Consider the following 6,865-nt stretch of genomic DNA (forward strand, 5'->3'; position numbering starts at 1 on the left):
AGGAATAGGCTGAAGCCAAGGCTTATATTAGCCTATCCTATACATTCACTGAAAATTAGATTGTCTGGAACATCAACGTTCAAAAAATCAATGGGATGAAAGTAATTGTTACTATATTTTATAATTTTCCATTATTTCACCTTTCGAGGCTTTCTTAAACCTTAACAAAGAACTACATGTCTTCAACTCATCACTGAGCTTGTTCCACCATTCAACCCCTAAAACGGAAATACAATTGTATTTTATATTTGTTCGTTCTTTACATATTTCAAAAATCAATATCCCCGTAAATTATAGTTTTCTCATCTTAACCTAAGAATACAAGCTGGAAGGCTGTTGTTCTTTACATGAAACATAATTTCCATTGTTTTTAAAAACACAATATCTAAACATTTTAACACATTAGAACGTATGAATAATGGATTGGTAGGTTCAGAGTAGCACGCTTTATGTATTATTCTAATTACTCTTTTTTGAAGTTTAATTATTTGTTTTATAAATATTTCCCCAAACTTCAACACAATATGTTAAATATGGAAAAATAAAAGAATAATATGACATATGCATTTCTTATTCAGCATGTGTTTTACTTTATAAAAAATAGCAATGGATTTGGATATTTTTCCCTTTATATATTCAATCTGCGGTTTGAATTAGTAAAACATTTTTCATATGTACAACAAAGAGGTATTTTTGATGAAGTGATGTGTTTTTATTTTATTTTATTTTGTTTTTAGTATTCATTGTTGCCATTACTGTAATTGTATACTAAATGTTACTGTATAAAGTCATGTATTCTGTTGTTGATGAAAAATCAGAAATATTATATTTGAGTGTGGCAGGACATAATAAGCATTATAAGCAGACACACAATAAGTTGGCTGTTTTATTTATTTTGTTTAAATTGTATTTCTAAGGAGTACTTTTTGGTTGTTGCAATCTAAATAAAGGATAAGAAAGAAAGTAAAATAACTCATGTTATAAAAATGTATACAAATTCAAAACTGTGACATAATTTGATCAAAAAGCCTTCAAATGGTTAACATTTTTGGTACTTTGGCTGAAGTTTATTGAGGAATTTTAGCAAAAAAAAAAGTAATCTAAATCCAACATATTTGGAAAAATGAAGGACTTTAGTGTTCTGTTTGCTTTGGGTTATTGTCGAATTACTGCCAGTGTATCGTACACCTGTGAAAGAATAAGACAGATTTAACAAGAAAAAAATGATTGCCAAAAATACAGCAAGAATTTACTGAAAGGACAAAAAAGTCAGTCTTTGTCCTCAGGTAGAATACAATAGTACAGTATAGCTGTCTTGGTACTATCCTGTGTGAACACTTATAGAACCAACCAGCTTGTTGTTGTTGCTTACACTTGAGAACAAATGAGGGAGAATGCTCGTTGGCATGGGATAATGTCAACGTACTTTGTAGATTTATGTAAACTGCATGTGAGCTTCATCATTATGTATTGTCAATTATTAGATTAATACCTTTAGATATTATTGAAGAAGGAAATAGACAACAAGAAAACTATTCATGCAAGTTTATCCCAAAAAAGAGTAAACAATTGTATGCATACAACATTCATCATTGCAACACATTTTGATACTAGTGGCCGCTATATGGAGTAAAAAAAAACTAAACAATCTGGGTTGTAAACTAAGTGACCACTATAGAAAAGTTTTATAGCTCTATTTTGTCTGTGGGGGAAATATTTGTCGTTGTTTGGCAGCTCAGAAATGTACTGTAAAAATGAAAGTGGTAGTTTTGCCATTTACAGTAATGCACTGTAAAAAAAAAGTCAGTACATTTTACAATTGTAAAAAAAAACCAGAAAAAGCTCAGTCGCTAGAATTTTGCCTTGTGTGACAGCATGGGTGTCAAACTCTGGCCCGCGGGCCAAAATTGGTGTAATTTCACTTGGCCCTTGAGGCGATATCAAATTAACACTAGAGCTGGCCCGCCGATTATATACAGCGGCAGTGCCGCTGTAACACCGCATTCACCGCTAATTCTCATACTTGCTAACCCTCCCGGGAGACTCCCAAATTTCAGTGCCCCTCCCGAAAATCGTCACGTCCGCTTTTCATCCAGTCCAACGAGTGCTGGCCCAGTCACATAATATGTGCGGCTTCTGCACGCACACAAAAGTGAATGCAACGCATACTTGATCAACAGCGATACAGGTTACACTGAGGGTGGCCATATAAACAACCTTAACACTGTTAGAAATATACGCCACACTGTGAACCCACACCAAACAAGAATGACAAACACATTTCGGGAGAAAATCCGCACCGTAACACAACATAAACACAACAGAACAAATACCCAGAACCCTTTGCAGCACTAACTCTTCCGGGACGCTACAAGGTGTGTGTGTGTGTGTGTGTGAGAGGGGGGGGGGGGGTAGCGGGGGTGTATTTTGTAGCGTCCCGGAAGAGTTAGTGCTGCAAAGGGTTCTGGGTATTTCTTCTGTTGTGTTTGTCATTCTTGTTTGGTGTGGATTCACAGTGTGGCGTATATTTCTAACAGTGTTAAAGTTGTTTATATGGACACCCTCAGTGTAACCTGTATCGCTGTTGATCAAGTATGCGTTGCATTCACGTGTGTGTGCGTACAGAAGCCGCACATATCTTGTGACTGGGCCGGCACGTTGTTAGAATGGATGAAAAGAGGACGTGACGACAGCTCGTAGAGGACGCTAAAGGCAGTGCCTTAAAGGCACACCCCCAAGACTGTGGTCCGGGTGGACTACAAGACTACTGATGAACACCTTCGTTCGATAATGAAGGTTGCCTCAGCTCAAAGCCTGAGCCCCGACATTAATGAACTAGCATCCAAGAAAAGATGGCAGGTATCTGGCTTGGCCACATCAGAATAGATCAGTGTGTTGCAAACTGAGCAGTTTAAAGTCCTGAATGGTTGGTTTATTCATTGCTATTTTATTTTCAAATTTATTAGCCTGTGGAAAAAGTTAATGTTCATATTTACCTCAGAAGGCTGCAAATAGAAAAGAGGCATTCAATTTTCATTTAAATTGTATTTGATATGCCATTGATATTTTTTAATTATTATTATTATTATTTCAAACTTGATTTTGCATGTCACTATAAAGTTTTATAAGCCTTGCTTGTTCAATATTCAATGCAAAACTTGTTTGAATCCCTATTAAAAGGTTAATTTGTTCAACCTTGGCCTGCGGCTTTGTTCAGTTTTAAATTTTGGCCCACTCTGTATTTGAGTTTGACACCCCTGTGTTACAGTGTGGCCACTATAACAGGTTTGACTGTATTTTTAAATGTTCCTCTGCATGTGCTTTAAAATGCTTGTTGTGCTACTCGACTGTTGGTGTGAAATTAATTGTGTTACTCTTGTTTACAATCAACTATAAGATCTATTAATGCTGACTGAGCAGTATCGTTGCAGGGATGTAACGATAAACGGTAATAATGATAACCGAGGTAAAATTCCTGCTAGTTCGTATTACAATTAGCGAAAAACCGGGATTGATAACTACTCTTTGATAAACTCACCACCTATGTGCCAGCTCTCTAGCTTAAATGCTAACATGAAAACAAGAGACATTAACATCTTTACCCATTATATAAACACATGACTGTCTGAGCAACTCAGTGTACATTGAACATACAGGCTGTGCTCTCTTACAACGGAGTGATCTTTTGCTAGACAGGTGTTTTTATGGTGCGTTTAAGAACCGCTGAACAGAATAGACACAACAACCGGCAGAAAAATTCAATGATAATACATTTTAATTGCTACACACTTCTTCTTAAAGTGCTACAGTACAAACCAATATTTAGAACAATAAAAGCTTAGCCATTAAAAGAGATAAAACACTAAGACTCAAACACAATCCGTGAAGCCTAAGAAACACAAAACATGAAAAATAGACTTAAAATGACTTATTTACACATAAAGATTTTGTAAATGATTATTTACATGCCTTAATTGTTTCCAAACGGGTGCCTTTAACACGGCAGTAAAATGGCTAATCAAACAAAACAGAAGTCATCATCAAGGACCCATTAGCTGCGGAAGCTAGCTCTCCAATCAGCTAAACCGACTCAATACATAATTTATGCTTCATTACATTATGATGTGAAATACAAATATGCATGAAAACACTTCTACAGACATCACACATGGGACGGTTTCGTAAGTATCAACAGTTTAAGTTATATTGTAAAACTTACAAACCTTGCTTGAAGTAATGAATGATGAAGCCATGCGAGTAAAAACGCTATGGAAGAATAAACGACGGAATGGCAATTCTACTTCCGGTTGAATTTATAATTATTGCATGCTGTGTTCAAATGTTTCAGTATATTGCTCGTATGTCCTCTTGATGAACTAGCAGCCTTATAATTACTACAAGTAGCGCTGTTGCAATATTTTCTTGTAAAATGTAGTCAACGGTAAAGAGTTTGTCATTTTGAGATCTGAAGTCACTACGCAACATCATCCCCACCCGGAATTGAAACACTGGGAAACGGTTCTGAACAAAAAACAGTTTTCGATTTCCATCCCTAACTGCGATAATAATCATAACTGTCATAATAAAATGTTGATATCGTTACATCCCTACCGCTGATACAACAATGGTTCTGTTTAGCAATGGGTACCAAATCTACTACTTCTTTGGAACTGACCGAATTCCACCAGTCCTACGGGGCACCAAGTCATCCAACAGTGCCATGTTTCAATGCGTCAAACGTGGTTTCTGACTTCGCACCTCGGCATTTGCGATTTTACATGGCGATTTTTACACCTACGTATATATATGTTAATGAAAACTACAACTAAGATTCAAGTTACAATCAAACAGCTGGTGCACAATAAGTACAATGCTTAGGGTATTTACACATTTTAGGGCACAACAAAAGACTAAATTCAGCAAAGACTGAACTGACCAACACACCACAAACTATACACTACTGCCATGGTACCATCTAATGTCTTGGACTTGCAACTGTATAAAGCTGACAACTAGACAGCAGTTATTATAATCAGCTCATTTTTAAATGTTGCAATAAAAAAAAATTAAAAAATAAAAATTCATATTTATCAACAACAACAAAAGTACAGAAAATGTGTACTGTGGAGTACGGTACCCATCTCTAGTTGTGTTCTGCAAAATCCTCATGTTTTCAGTTTTATTTTTTCCGAGTTACACATTTCTAAAAAGAGTAGCCCTGTTATACAAAACCCAAACATTCACTGCAGATGACTCTCAGGAGGTTATATTGTTAATAAATGACCATGTGGTCAAAGAGAGCTGAGTGACATCATAAGACTATTTTAAAAGGGGTGTGTACACTTTGACCTCACTGCTGACTTCAAAAGTGGGTGTCTATGTTGTTGAGAAGGCAGAGGAAGTGGGAGGATTTTTTTTTTAGCCAGTAATCGAATGAAGCAGGGGAGGCTGCTGTATGAGTAAACACGTTTGATGGCGTCTGTCTGCCACGTGGTCTTCAAAGCTGCTGACCATAACTAGCTTATTTTGTGACAAATTGACTTTTTTTAAAAATGTTTCCAAACATTGGTTAACATTTGACCCCAGACTCCTTTAACAACACTACTGTACAATAAATTCATTGTGGGAAGGGTTTGGGATCAACTACTAAACATCAGTGGTCTCATTTTAAAACATCTCCAACTTGTGCGTTGACACATTTCATCATAGTAAGTAATAGGGATTGAAATATGTTCATCTTAATGTAAAACATTTTAACATTTAAATAAATATGACTCACTATAATTGCCAACTTAGCCATATTGGACCTCAGTGCCACACACTTTGAAAGTCAACAGTGGAACTTCAATTTACAAAATCCTATTTGCGAACTTTTTGAATTTTGCACTTTTAAATCGAGCCAAATATGCCTCCGTGTGCAAATCATGTCTCTGTGCGAATGTTTCATTCATTCATTCATTTTTTGTCACGCCTGCGGGCAAAAAGGAGGGCGCAGTATTACACTACTAGTCACTTCTCAGCGCTTCAGAGTGTTGGCGTTTTGACAAGTTTTGTCCACTTTGCTAACTCAATATGAGTCCCAAAAAGACATCCGACCAGCGTGGAAAGAAAGAGGGAATTGCTGAGGCGTTACAAAAAAGACTATTTGTGAGGAGTACATTAACGGCGCTCTAAAAGTATGGAAGAATTGACAAAGAAGGCTTTGTACTACAGCAGGTTTTAATTGTGATATGACCAGATTTTAATGGAAAAATATGCCAGAGCAGACTTATTTCACAGCGAAGAAAAAGACAATCGCTCGTTCAGCGGTGCCTCTTCCAAGAGCACACATAAACAGCCCCTCGATCCCTTGTTTTCACTTTGTCTACTCCTTTTTTGTCAGCTCCTCCTTTGGCGATGTTAATGTAAGTGGATTTTACTTTTTAAAATGTTTATTATTGTAGCAAAATGGTTGTTGAAGTAGAATATTTTAGTGATTTCTGATCGATTTGTGAGGGCACCAAAGAGGTGTGTGTGTGCGCGTGTTGGCAGAGCAGCCCATACAGAGGACAGCGGCTTGTTGATAGAGAGATAGTTATTTCATTGTTATGTTTGTTCCATGTGCAGCTGGGATAGGCTCCAGCACCCCCCGTGACCCCAAAAGGGATAAGCGGTAGAAAATGGATGGTTGATCTACAGTACTGTATAGCACTTGATATTGTGTACAAACCTTCACTAAAATATGAATTTTTGTCGCGGCTGGAACCCATTGTTCATCATTACATTGTTTCCTATGGAGAAATCTGCTTCACTATATGAACTTTTCGATTTACCAACCCTGTTATGGAACCAAATAAAATTTGTAAATTGAGGTTTCACTGTAAAT

The 6,865-nt window shown here is 36.6% G+C and overlaps 1 protein-coding gene across 1 annotated transcript in view; it reads left to right on the top strand.

Moving 5' to 3' along the window:
- The window catches only part of slco3a1a (solute carrier organic anion transporter family member 3A1a), a 94,787-nt gene that overhangs the window by 67,366 nt on the left and 20,556 nt on the right, over positions 1 to 6,865 (top strand). The window lies entirely within an intron of this gene.

This window comes from Entelurus aequoreus, linkage group LG03 (assembly GCF_033978785.1).
Source record: "Entelurus aequoreus isolate RoL-2023_Sb linkage group LG03, RoL_Eaeq_v1.1, whole genome shotgun sequence".
In the NCBI taxonomy this organism is placed as follows: domain Eukaryota; kingdom Metazoa; phylum Chordata; class Actinopteri; order Syngnathiformes; family Syngnathidae; genus Entelurus; species Entelurus aequoreus.